Source organism: Ochotona princeps, chromosome 23 (genome assembly GCF_030435755.1).
Source record: "Ochotona princeps isolate mOchPri1 chromosome 23, mOchPri1.hap1, whole genome shotgun sequence".
Classification (NCBI taxonomy): domain Eukaryota; kingdom Metazoa; phylum Chordata; class Mammalia; order Lagomorpha; family Ochotonidae; genus Ochotona; species Ochotona princeps.
This window is the reverse complement of record NC_080854.1, coordinates 12,278,465-12,291,315: the sequence shown is the minus strand read 5'-3', so window position 1 is coordinate 12,291,315 and position 12,851 is coordinate 12,278,465. Positions and strand designations below refer to the sequence as shown.

The 12,851-nt window shown below is 45.4% G+C and overlaps 1 protein-coding gene across 2 annotated transcripts in view; it reads right to left on the bottom strand.

The window, feature by feature from the left end:
- SLC38A9 (solute carrier family 38 member 9) overlaps nt 1-2,301 on the bottom strand; it is an 81,341-nt gene extending 79,040 nt beyond the window's left edge. For both annotated transcript variants that reach the window (XM_004583703.4, XM_058680039.1), the window contains exon 1: nt 2,143-2,301. The gene's annotated coding sequence lies outside the window, so the exon portion shown is untranslated. The remainder of the gene's footprint in view (nt 1-2,142) is intronic.
- Between the last annotated feature and the right edge of the window lie 10,550 nt (nt 2,302-12,851).

Genomic DNA, 12,851 nt, shown 5'->3' with positions numbered 1-12,851 from the left:
CGGGGGTTCTGGCAGGGCTCCAGGACCCTGGCTTAGGTCCTGGGGCCCTCCTGCTAGGTGGGTGCCAGGTTCATGAGCCCCGGGGTGGAGGATCCGGTGGGCTAGGGTCAACTCTCCCTGGTCCTGGGGCCTGCCTGCATGGTGGGTGCCAGTTTCGTGAGCCCCAGGGCGGAGGATCCAGAGGGATTCAGGTCCCCTGGCCCAGGTCCTGGGGCCTGCCTGTGAGGTGAGTGCCAGATTCATGGGTCCTGGGGGCAGGGGATCTGGCAGGGCCAGGACCTGAGCCCTGGTCCTTGGACCTGCCTGCAAGCGAAAAAGGCAGAGCAGTGGATGCAGAACCTTACGCACACGGAGAGTAAGGCAGCCCATTTGGTACCATCGCAGAGGAAGGAGAACGGAGCAAATTGGACAACTACCCTAGCAAATGAGGACAGCAAAAATGTGGGTGAAGGAGACTTGAGGTCGACTCTATCAGCCAATGGACATTGGGAGGGTTGCCTCAGCCTTGGATCAGCAAAACCGACAGCATTTCAAAACTATTAGAACCACTTGGTCAGAACCCTCAGAACACACACTACAACGGGACCCTGGGTTGATACTGGGTGGCAGTTCCCCATCCCTGGGTACTATGACATTTGGGGGGCTGGGTGTGGCTTCCCCCTTTCTCTCTCAGAGATAAGAAGAAATAGAGAATTTGGAAACAATGAAAAGAAAAAGCAACATTAAACCTTTTTGGGATATGTCGCTAGGATGCATTATTTTAAATTTCATATTGGGAACTTTGCCTCCCACTCCTTGTGCTTTTTTTTCATAGCATCTGTAGCCTATTTCAAAAGTGGGAATGAAAAATAAACTCCTTTCATGCCCTTTACAAGAAAAAAAAAAAGAAAGAAAATTCACCTCTTAATGAGCTCTTAAACTTTTATGTCCACATGTCCTTTCAAAAAATACCATATATTATTTCAACTTGTAATCCAAGTGGGTACTCCCACACCTTAGATGTTTACTCTTCATTATTAATGTTCAGCAAATTATAAAATAACAATTATCAGCATTATTTTGATAATGCATACTGCATATCTTAGAGCATTTCAGATTGTGTTCAAAATCTAAGATCACCTGTTCTCAAAATTGTACTACGCTTTATTTTCTTAGAGGGAAAAGGTAAACTTTATTGTCTTAGAGGCAACAAAAGTGTTGGTGACACCTCTGCTACTAACCTTTCATCTCAGTAGGAAGTTTGTAGCTATTTATGAGGCAGAAAGCTTGCCCTTCCAGTTATGGCAAGAGCTACTTGGGTCTCCTGAGAGGTTTTTAAAAAGCTCTCTTAGTGATTCCGTGTTATCCTGCCCTTGTCGAGAGAGACAGTGAGAGAGAGAGAGAGAGAGAGAGAGAGAAGAAGAAGAAGGAGGAGGAGGAGGAGGAGGAGGAGGAGGAGGAGGAGGAGGAGGAGGAGGAGGAGGAGGAGGAAGAAGAAGAGGGAATGCTTGGAAGCTCACAGGTCTCCCGACCCCAGCAATGGAAATGCATGGTCCGGGTGTTCTGGGAATTTTACCTCAGTTAGTCTGGCCAACAAGGTTTCCTAGTGGCGAGCAGCTTTTTCCAACCCAGAGCCCCTCAATTTTTTTTTTCCAACGTGCTCCTTCCACGTCTAGAACTCTGACAGCCAAGACACGGCCATTCTCAGGACCCCCACTCCCGCTGCGGAAAGTGCCGCGGCTCGACAGCCGGAGTTCCCACCCGGTCTTTCACCTCTTCTATTTCCTCCCTACAAGAGGGAGGGAAGGACGCTAGCGGGGGCGTGCAGGGGTTCTCTGCTAACCCTGCCTTTTCCTCTAAGGCTCCGGCATACACAAAATTCCATCACCCGTCGCATTCCCTGGTCCCCGAGGGATGCCTAAACTTTCGCCATCCTCCAGCCGCGTGAGGAGAGCGTGCAGCCTCCAAGATCCCCACAGTTGGCCTCACTGGTTCCCACCCTAAACCCCTCAAACGCGACCGTTCAGAGGCGATGCACCAAAGAACTTTCCCATTGACAGCCGGCATCCCCGCAAGCCCAACCTTCCCTCCCTGCCTCCTCTCCCTGGTTCCCTTCACACCCTTCTGAAAGGCGAGTTTGCAAGACGAGGGAATGGGCTCTACCTGAGCAGGCCGAGCCGTCGGTCTCCGAGAACCTCGTGAGAAGATGAGGGACCCTCTTCTGAAATCCTCACAATTTGCGCCTCAGGATTCCTCGTCCCCAAAACAGGAAGAGACGACAGCCTTGGCCGCGAGGGCCGACGGGGAATGGAGTTCTGGATGCACCATGCCTTCAGCCCCTGTCCATCTTCCCTCCACCGAGGACTACAACTCCCAGAAGGCTCTGCCACAACCAGCCCCGCCTCACCGCGGAGCCCCGCCCTCCCGGAGATCGGAAGGCGGGGCAGCCGGCGCGTGCGGGCGTGCCGGTTCTGTGAGTCCTGCAGCCTTCCCACTGCAGGAGGTCCCAAAGTATTTAGGAGTGTCTCAATCTCCAGCGGGCCTATTAACTGCATGAGCCACGTGAGAGAACGCGACCTAGCACACCCCTAGGGGGCTGATGTCCAAACTCCCTCTTCTAGAGCTTTCTAGGTTTTTGCGCCGCAGTCTGGTCACTTGCTGGGACCCTGTAGACACGCAGAGAAGTTGGATTGGCGTGCACCGCGCACACACATATATACAAGAGTTGTTGGGTTACCACGCCATCTCCCTCCTCTGTCAATGCGTTATCAAAGTTGAAGGTAAGTCGCCGAAAATCGCATTAACACCCCCTAACTCTTTCGTGCAGAGGAAGCAAGTGGTTTAAAAACAAACAAAAAGCTATGTATTGCAATGGGATAAAGACCGGAAATCTTAAGATTCAAATTTAACAAATAGCTGTCAGTGACTGCCTAGCTCTTCTGCAGCATTTTCCACACGTAGCAAAGAGTATATCTATATTTTATAAAGAAACGGTCTAGAGATTAAAAATGGCTTGCCCAAGGCCGGTCGTTTTGAAGATACAGAATATCTAGAGTCCAAACTAAGGTCTTATGTGCAAGCTGTGCTTTTTCATTTTTAAAGATTTATTTTTTTCTTCTAAATTTTTTTTTAAATTTTATGGTACAATTTCATAGGGTCTGGGATTTTCTCCATATTATTACAATACTACAGTCCTTCATAAGCAGTTAAAAGTCTATCATTCTTATTTAAGTGTGCCCCACCATTGCTGGTACAGACAATGTCATATAGTCCAGCATCCCATTGCCTAGACATGTCCAACAGTTTCATTGGGAGTCCATGTTTGATGTGGAAGCAGGAATGCATACTGCTTGTATCTTCACATCTGGATATGACAATCTCTATTAGGTCATTACTATACATTCCCTTAAACGAGAAGCATGAAACAAAGTCAACAACAGGTATGAAGTTAAAGCAAAAACTTTACAGCACCATGGAGCCAAAACATGTGTCACTGAATAACCAACACGTGGGTGAAGAAAAGAAAACACAAAAGCCTCCTGGGTAAAATGATGCCACCATGCTACCCATGAGCCAGTGATAAATTTGATAAGAGAAAAGAAACTATTTGAAAGAAATGCAAATGAAAACAAAAACATCAAAACGCATGGGTTGCAGCAAAAATAGTATGGAAAGCGTTATTGATCTTACAGCTTGCATGACAGCTGCTTTATATCAAAGAGAACATATGGTATTTGTCCTTTGGGGATTGACTTATTACACTGAGCATAATGGTCTCTAGTTGGAACCATCTAGTTGCATATGGTATGACTTCATTCTTTGTAATGGCTGAGTAGTATTCCACGGACTAGATGTACCACAGTTTCTTTGATCACTCCTCTTTGGACGAGCATCTGGATTGTTTCCATGTCTTTGCTTTTGTAGATTGTGCTGCCGTGAATGTAGGATTACAGATCCCCTTCTCATATGCAATTTTCATTTCCTTTGGCTGTATTCCTTGGAGTGGAATGGGTGGGTCATATGGTAGGTTTGTTCAGAGTTCTCTAAGCATTGTCTATACTGATTTCCACAGTGGTTGTACTAGCCTACACTCCCACTAGCAGTGAAGGAGGGTACCTTTCTCCCCACATCCATGCCAGCAGGTGTTGTTAGTAGAATTCTGAACATAGGCCAACCTCACTGGAGTTAGGTGAAACCTCAGTGTGGTTTTCATTTGTATCTCCCTGGTGGCTAGGGAGCCTGAGCATCTTTTCATATGTCGGTTAGCTATTTGAATCTGTTTTTTGAAAAATGTCTCTTTGTTTCCTTCACCCATTTCTTCACAGGGGTTTTTGTTTGTTTTGTTTTACTATCCATGGGTTTCTGAAACTCTTTGTAAATCCTGGATATTAGTCCCCTATCAGTTTTATAGTGTGCAAAGATTTTCACCCAATTTGTTGGTTGTTTCTTCACTTTGATAATTGTTTCCATTGCTTTATAGGTACAAAGGCTTTTTAGTTTGATGCAGTCCCATGTTCATTTTGTCTTTGACTGCCTGTGCTTTGGAGTCTTTCTCAAGAAGTCTTTTCCCATACCTAAACCCCATTAAACACTGCCAGTAGTGTTGAGGGCTTGACCAAAAACAAGGCAAACAGTAGACTGAATGTTGACTTGAATGGAGATAAAAGTGATTTTGCTGATTGTGCCCTTACTTACAAATGTGCAATTGCTCTTTGCTCTTGCTTTCAAAGTACATTCTCATGATAGCTTCAGTAAAAGCAAAATTTTCCTTCTCTGCATTCCATGTTCAGATAATTTTAAGCTAACGACATGAAAGCAAAAAACGATAGTGAACTTTAAAACTCTGTTCTTCCACAAAAGCAATGAATAAACTGACAAAACAACCAGAATGACCTAAACTGTGAAGCTGATTAGAAAAAAAAAAAAAACAAAAACTAACAAACTTGGGAATACTAAATGAAGAAAATGAATAAAAAGATTGCTGAGGTCTGGGCACAGGTTAAGCCACAGCCTGTAGTACTTGCATCCTGGTTCAAGTCTGGCTGTTCCATTTCCCATCCACTCTGCTAACGCTCCTGAGTGAACAAACAGTGGAAGAGGGCCTAAATACTTGGGCCTCTACACCCATGTGGGAAGCCTGGAAGAAGCTCCTGGCCCCTGGCCCCGACCCTGGCAGTTGCAGCTATTTGAGGGGGTGAAACAGCAAATGGCCTCTGTCTCACCCCACTCTCTCTTTAACCCTGCTTTCAAGTCAATAAACTCTTAAAAATCCCTCCCCCCCATACTGTTGAGCTTTGGTAAGATAGCTCTGTGATCATCTCCCATTCCTCAGGATGCTGACCCAAAGGACAGCAGCCTGCATCCTGATATAGGTTATTGGCACCAGAAAAGCCATGCAGACTTACTCTCAAGCAGGAATATCTTTGTGGGCAGGGGGTGGAGGAGGAGGCAAAGGAGGAGGGGCACAATAGCTCAATAACTAAATACTCACCTTGCAAGTACCAGTATCTGGGCACCACTTCGTTTCCTGGCTGTTCCATTTTCCACCTAGCTCTCTGCTTGTGTCCTGGGAAAGCAGTTGAGGATGGCCCAAAGTCTTGGGACCCTGCACAGATGCGTGAGACATGGAAGAAGCTCCTGGCTCCTGGATTCGGATTGGCTCAGCTCCAGCCATGTAAATAGGAGATCTTTCTTTCTCTCTCTCTCTCTCTCTCTCTCTCTCTCTCTCTCTCTCTTTGTCTTTCTCTCTCTCTCTCTCTCTCTCTCTCTCTCGCCCTCTTTATCTCTGTAAATCTGACTGCCTTTCCAGTAAAAATAAATAATAATAAAAAGAATATCTGTGTGTCTTGACCTTGTTGGTGGTTTTGGAGGAACGACTGACTTGCTTTAATTTGTTTTTTTTCCTTTGTTTTAAAAATTGAGTTAGAGATGTGGGGAGAAGAAGAGAGATCCTGCCTCTGCTGGTTCATTACCCAAATGTCTGAATGAAGCAAATATTCTGTCCTGGAACTCATTGCTTGTCTCGCATGTGAGTGGCAGGGGTCCAAGTGCTTGGACATTTTAGAATACAATCTGGATTAATCAAAATTCTTCTAAATCCTCCGATCTAGAATTTATACCTCTTCCACAGTTTAATCCCCCAATCCTTGTTGACGTCTATGAAAATGTAAACCTTTTACCAAATATTTCAATGTAGTCTATTCTGATAATAGCTGAATAAGATTCTAGCACACTGATTCCCTCTGATTATAATGATGAATTCTTTGCCTCTGCACAGCATACCAAAAATACTCCCTGTTGGCACCAGAGGATAAATTAAAACAGCCAGGTGTTGGAAGACAGATGACATTTAGGAAAGGGAAACAGCACTGGCTGTTTTCCCATTTTCACAGATTTTAGCCCTAGTCTGCTAAAATCTGGCCTGAAAAACAGAAGACAGAGTTTAGGACAATCACAAGCACTTTAATGTAGGGGGAATATTATACATGATAGACAGGAGGATCCCCCAAGTTTATGCCTAAACTCTACCCAATTTCTTCCTGACCTATAAATGTTATGCATGTGGAAGAAACACGAGGTAGCCCAGTTAAACACAAGAGATCCAAGCTGCTGTTTTAGCCACCCCCCAAGAGCAAAGCTTTTAAACTCTAACTTCTGTATGAGTCTGTTTTTGGTTGCTATAACAAAACATGTAAGGCAGAGTAATGTAAACATAAAAGAGATTTACTTATCTCACAAGTTCAGAGGCAGGAAGTCCAGAATCAAGTGGCCCCATCCATTTTGCCCCCAGTGACGGCCTCTGGCCATATCACAACAGAGCAGATGACATCCTGGTCTCATATGTGGGCATGAGGGCTCAAGGTCTTGAGCTATTTTCCACTGCTTTCTTAGGCACATTAGCAGGGAGCTGGATCAGAAGTGGAGCAGGTTGGACAAGAACCAGAGCACATATGGGATGACAGTAGTGCAGGCAGAGGCTTAGCCTACTATTCCATGGTGTGAACCCTCAAGTATCCGTTTTTAAAAGAAGTTTCTCTTAATGTTTTCAATCATTTCATCATTTAAGCAGCCATTACTGATCATCTGCTGTCACAATCATGGCATGTTTAGTGTCTGAGAGCCCATAGGTCAAAAGAATTACCTAAAATTTCTTTTTTAAAAAAGATTTATTTATTTTTGTTGGAAAATCAGATTTACAGAGAGAAGGAGAGACAGGGAGAAAGATCTTCTGTCTGCTAGTTCAGTCAACAAAGTGGGGCTGAGCTGATCCAAAGCCAGGAACCAGGAGTGTCTTCCAGGTCTCCCATGTTGGTGCAGGATCCCAAGGCTTTGAACCATTCTCCACTGCTTTCCCAGGCCATGAGCAGGATGCTGGATGGGAAGGGAGCAACCAGGACACGAACGGGCTCCCTTATGGGATGCTGGCACTTGCAGAGAGAGGATTAGCCAACTGAGCTATTGCACTAGTCCCTTCCTAAAATTTCTCTAAATTGCATGTTATATCTGTACTTATGTCTTAGTGACTTAGTAGCCATTATAACTTATTCAGAAACAGTGAAAGAAGCCATATTTTAAAATTTTTAGTCTTAAGTAAACTCAGTTTACTGATGGGATATGTTCATCTGCTGGATGTTATATAACTTTTCAACCTCACTATCCACATTTCCCTTTCCTTTTCCTTGGATTTACATAGCACTTTCTTAAGATCATAGCAATGGGGCCTGGCACGGTGGCCTAGTGGCTAAAGTACTCTCCTTGAACGTGCCAGGATCCCAGATGGGTGCTGGTTCTAATCCCTGTGGCCCCACTTCCCATCTAGCTACCTGCTTGTGGACTGGGAAAGCAGTGGAGGACGGCCCAAGCCTTGGGATTATTCACCCGCGTGGGAGACCCGGAAGAGGCTCCTGGCTCCCGGCTTCAGATCGGCGCAGTACCGGCTGTTGCGGTTACTTGGGGAGTGAATCATCGGACAAAAGATCTTTCTCTCTGTCTTTCCTTCTCTCTGTATATCTGACTTTGCAAAAAAAATAAGCAAACCTTAAAAAATTTGCCCTCAGAATTAAAAAAGATCATCATAATGGCTTAAACTTAAGTTCACAAAGAAATATTATTTAAGGGGCCCGGCACCGTGGCCTAGCAGCTAAAGTCCTTGCCTGAATGTGCCAGGATCCCATATGGGCGCCGGCTCTAATCCCTGTGGCCCGCATCCCATCAACTCCCTGCTTGTGGCCTGGGAAAGCAGTTGAGGACGGCCCAAAGCCTTGGGATCCTGCATCCGCATGGGAGACCTGGAAGAAGTTCCTGAATCCTGGCTTCAGATTGGACAGCACCGGCCGTTGCAGTCACTTGGGGAGTGAATCATCGGACGGAAGATCTTCCTCTCTGTGTCTCTCTGTATATCTGAGTTTGCAAAAAAAAAAATATAATAAATCTTTAAAAAATGTTATTTAAGAAAATGTAGCTTGATTTAATTTCAAAACGTTGAGTGATCTCAAGCTTCACTTCCTACCCAGCCCCCTACTAATGCTCCTAGGAAAGCACTCAGTGGAAAATGACCCAAGTACTTGGGCCCCTCCAACCTCCTGGGAGATCTGGGAGAAGCTTCCGGCTTTTGGTTTGGGCCTGGCCCAGCTCTGGCTACCTCAGTGATTTAGGGAATGAACCAGTGGAGGAAAGATGTTTCTTTCTGTTTCTCTCAATCTCCCTCTGTATCTGTCTTTTCTCTGTTTCTCTGTGTGTCTTGTTCTCTGTCACTCTGCCTCGTGAATGAATAAATCAATATTATTTTTAAAATATACTGTTGAAAGATAGGGCTCACAATGTCCTTTTTTTTTTTTTTTTTTTTTTTTTTTTTTTTTTTGTATTTATGCGGGTTCCCAGCCACCTTCTGTGACCACCTCACCTATACTTCAATTTTAGTTTATACACAACATATAACATTCAAAACATAACATGTTATACATAACATCATATCATCTTAAATTAAGGCAAACATGTGGTATTTAACCTTTTGGGATTGGCTCATTTCCCTTAGCATTATGGTTTCCAGTTTGGCCCATTTGGCCACAAAGAACTGCATTTTGTTTTTTTTAATAGCTGAGTAGTATTCCATGGAGTAGATGAACCATAGCTTTCTTATCCATCCTCTTTTGATGGGCATTTTGGTTGTTTCCATGTTTTTGCAATTATTGATTGTGCTGCTATGAACATAGGAGTACATGTTGGTTTCTCATAGAACAAGTGTTCTGGATATATTCCTAGGAGTGCTATTGCTGGATCATACGGTATGTTGAATTTGAGTTGTTTGAATATTCTCCATACTGATTTCCATAGAGGCTGTACCAGCCTGCAGCCCCACCAGCAGTGGAGTAGGGTTCCCTTTTCCCCGCAACCTCGCCAACAAGTGTCGTTGGTGCTTTTATTCATGTGGGCCAGTCTTACTGGCGTTAGGTGGTACCTCATTGATGTTTTAATTTGGATTTCCCTTATTGCCAGGGAACTTGAGCATTTTTTCATATGTTTATTTGCCATTTGGGTTTGTTCCTTTGTGAAGTGTTTGCCCATTTCCCGTGCCCATTTCTTGAGTGGGTTGTTTGTTTTGACATTTTGGTTGTTTTGTAGCTCTTTGTATATTCTGGATATTAGCCCTCTATCACCTATGTCGTGTGCGAAGATCTTCTCCCATTCTGTGGGTTGCCTTTTTACTTTGTTGATTGTTTCTCTAGCTGTACAGAAGCTTCTTAGTTTGATGAGGTCCCAATTGTTTATTTTGGTCTTGATTTCTACTGCATCTGGAGTCTTTTTTAGGAAGTGAGGGCCTACCCCTAAGTGTTCCAGTGTGTTTCCAACATTTTCTTCCAAAAGTTTGAAGGTTTCTGGATGTAGGTTTAGATCTGTTATCCATTTAGATCTGATCTTAGTGTATGGTGAGAGATGTGGATCTATTTTTTTGTTTCTGCAGGCTATCAACCAGTTGTCCTTTTTAAAAAATATTATTTGAAAGACAGAGTGACACAGAGAGAGGAAAGATGGAGATCTGTCTTCTGGTTCACTCCAGAAGGTCTTTCCAGCAGCATCAGTAGGAAGTGGATTGGAAGCAGAGTAGTCGGGCCTTGAACCGGTACTCATGTGGGGCGCTGATGTCACAGGCGATGGATGAACAAAAATCTGTTCGAAAATCAATGGTGGAGAATGTTTCCTAAATGTTTTTACAGGAATATATTCATTGCAGAAGATCTGTCCATTTCCCATACTTTAAGAATTATCTGGGAGAAGGCAGGTAGCCTAGCAGTCAGGGAACCTGCATCCTATTAATAGAGTACTGGGTTCAATTCCCAGCTCTAGCTCCAGTTCTGGACACCAGTTAATGCAGACTCTGGAAGGCAACAGCTTAATTATCTAGCTCCCTACCACCCACAAGGGAGAACTATATTGAGTTCCTGCCTTCTGGCTTTGGCTCAACTCCAGGGCCAGCTGTTGCAGGTACTTGGGAGTGAACACCATATGGGAACCATTTATTTCTCTGTCCTCACATGACTAAAACCTAGTTGGTTGTCATTGTAGATACCTGATTTCATATACTGTTCCTATTGCTGACTAAACATTTTTTCCATGGTATCAACATTTTTACAATTCAAACTGCATGAGAGCGTCCTGGATATAAATCCACAGCATCGTGGCAGGTGTGATGGCGTATAGGTTAGCCCTCTGCCTGTGGCACTGGCATCCCATATGGTTCTAGATGATTCTAGCCCCAGCTGCTCTACTTCTGATCCAGCTTCCTGATGGCTTGGGAAAGCAGTGGAGCATGGCCTAAGGTCTTTGTGTCCCTATGACTGTGTAGGAGACCTGGAAGAAACTCCTGGCTCATTTAGACTGGCCCGGCTCTGGCCATTGTGGCCATTTGGGGAGTGAAGCAGCAATGAAAATTAGGTTTTTAAGTGAAGTTACTTCAAATGACAGTTATGTTAAAATGTTGTCTTTTATACAGGGTTTACCTTGAGAACAGCCTGGCAAAGTTAAGTGCTAATGAATCCTTACCCATTCTGGGTGGTGAATCTGAATTGGTGGTTCTAGGAATGGAAAGGGTGTGGAAAACCCAAGTGTATAAAGTGTCTTATCCTTTATTGCCCGAGAATCACATATTGTGCTGGGATTTAAAACTCAGAGAAGTAAAACCAGTGGAAACTAAAATCTAGGGTTTTGAACAGTCTGTTGTCATGCCCTTGGCAGGGATGAGGAAAGTACTGATGAATTCCCCTCTTTTGTGGGTGGCGGTGGGGAGGCACAGAATATCTGATGGGCAGGACATTAAGCATTGAAATGTCCTCGGTGGGTGTACTAAGGGGTGATATAATCAGGTGTGCCCACAAACCCAGGCCTTGATGGCCCACCTACACCAGTTTCCTCCTTCCTTCTGGGTTACATAGGTTATTGGCATCCCCAAGAGATAGAGCTCCGATTCACTCTAAATTTCTTTTCGACAGCCTGAGCTCGACCAGCGGGATGGAGTTTCATCCTCCCTCCTCTAACTCGGGAGGCAAAGTGAATGCGCCACCTCTACAAGCTCCAGCTGTACATTGAGGCCCCTGGAATCCCCGGATGTGTAAAATGTCCACACCTCAGAAATTCACAACCAGAGCGACCAAGTGTAGGTAAAAGGGGAAGAGAAAGCACGAGGGGAAGGAGGGAGGGCGCCATTTCCCTCCTCTTTCATCTTCTGCTTTAATTAGTGGGAAGTGGCCACGTCCGGTGTGCTGGGGAACAATTAGAGGGAAAGCAAATGGAGGATCCGGCCCAAGAACGTGGAAACCAATGAGGAGTGAGCCATCGTGCAGCCTTGGACCTGGAGCCCCAACGGGCCACCCTTCGAGGAGGCCTATGACGTGACCCCCTCGAATGCCAGCAGGAAGGGAACGCGCAGAGGGCGAGAGTGGGGCGGGACCCCGCTGGCCAGCCGAGCGCTGATTGGCCAGTGGTGCCCGTCGCCTGGTGCTATTTGTTGCTGGAGCTGCTCGCCCCGCCCGACGCAGCCGGCGTCCTGCACGTGCGGCCGTTTAAGCGGCGGCGTCCGAGCCAGCGAGGACTAGGGGAGAGCCAGCAGCGGCGGGTGAGTGGGTCGACTGCCTTCCTCGGGGTATCAGCGGGCCCCTAGTCCAACAGGCGTCTTGATAATTGGAACTTTGGCCAAACGAAGAGCTTATGGAGCCAGTGGGAGGGAATGGGGAGACTTGAATCTAACTTTGGAGCCTTCTGGCCACTTGCCGGCCTAAAGCCCCAGAGGTGTTGGAGAAGGGCTTGAGGCCTGCGGAAGAGGTGAAGGCTTTGCCCAGGGCCTACGCGGCCTTTTCTTTTCCTTCTAGAACAAAAGATGGCTGAAGTATCGTTTGTGTATGAATGCTTCTTGTCCTTCAGCGAAAGGATCTAGGCCATCCAACACATTTGTCTTTTTCCCATCCAGCTCCAGGACCAGATCCCCTGTCCCCCCAATAAAACCCCAGCATCCGAACCAAACAAGCCTATTTGCCTTTCAAGGGAAAGTGGAGTGAGATGTGAAAAATTTTCCCTCCATTTAGTATCTTCTGAGCCAGTTAGGGACCCTTAAAGGAGGAGATAAATTCTACAGACAGATCTTGGGGGAAAGCCCCCGCATTGCGGGGTGGGTGGTGATTGCTAAAATGAGTAGGTAAATGGTTGGACTGGATTTTAAAAATAAAAACAACACCTCTAGGTAAGAAACACAATTTTCATTGGAAGATCCAGTACCTACTTCGGGAGGTTGCAAGATGTTGACGTGAAATGATGGTTGATTATGAATTTGAAGATAAAATGACCTGATTTAGCCAATTACTATGATTATTTTTGATGATAGA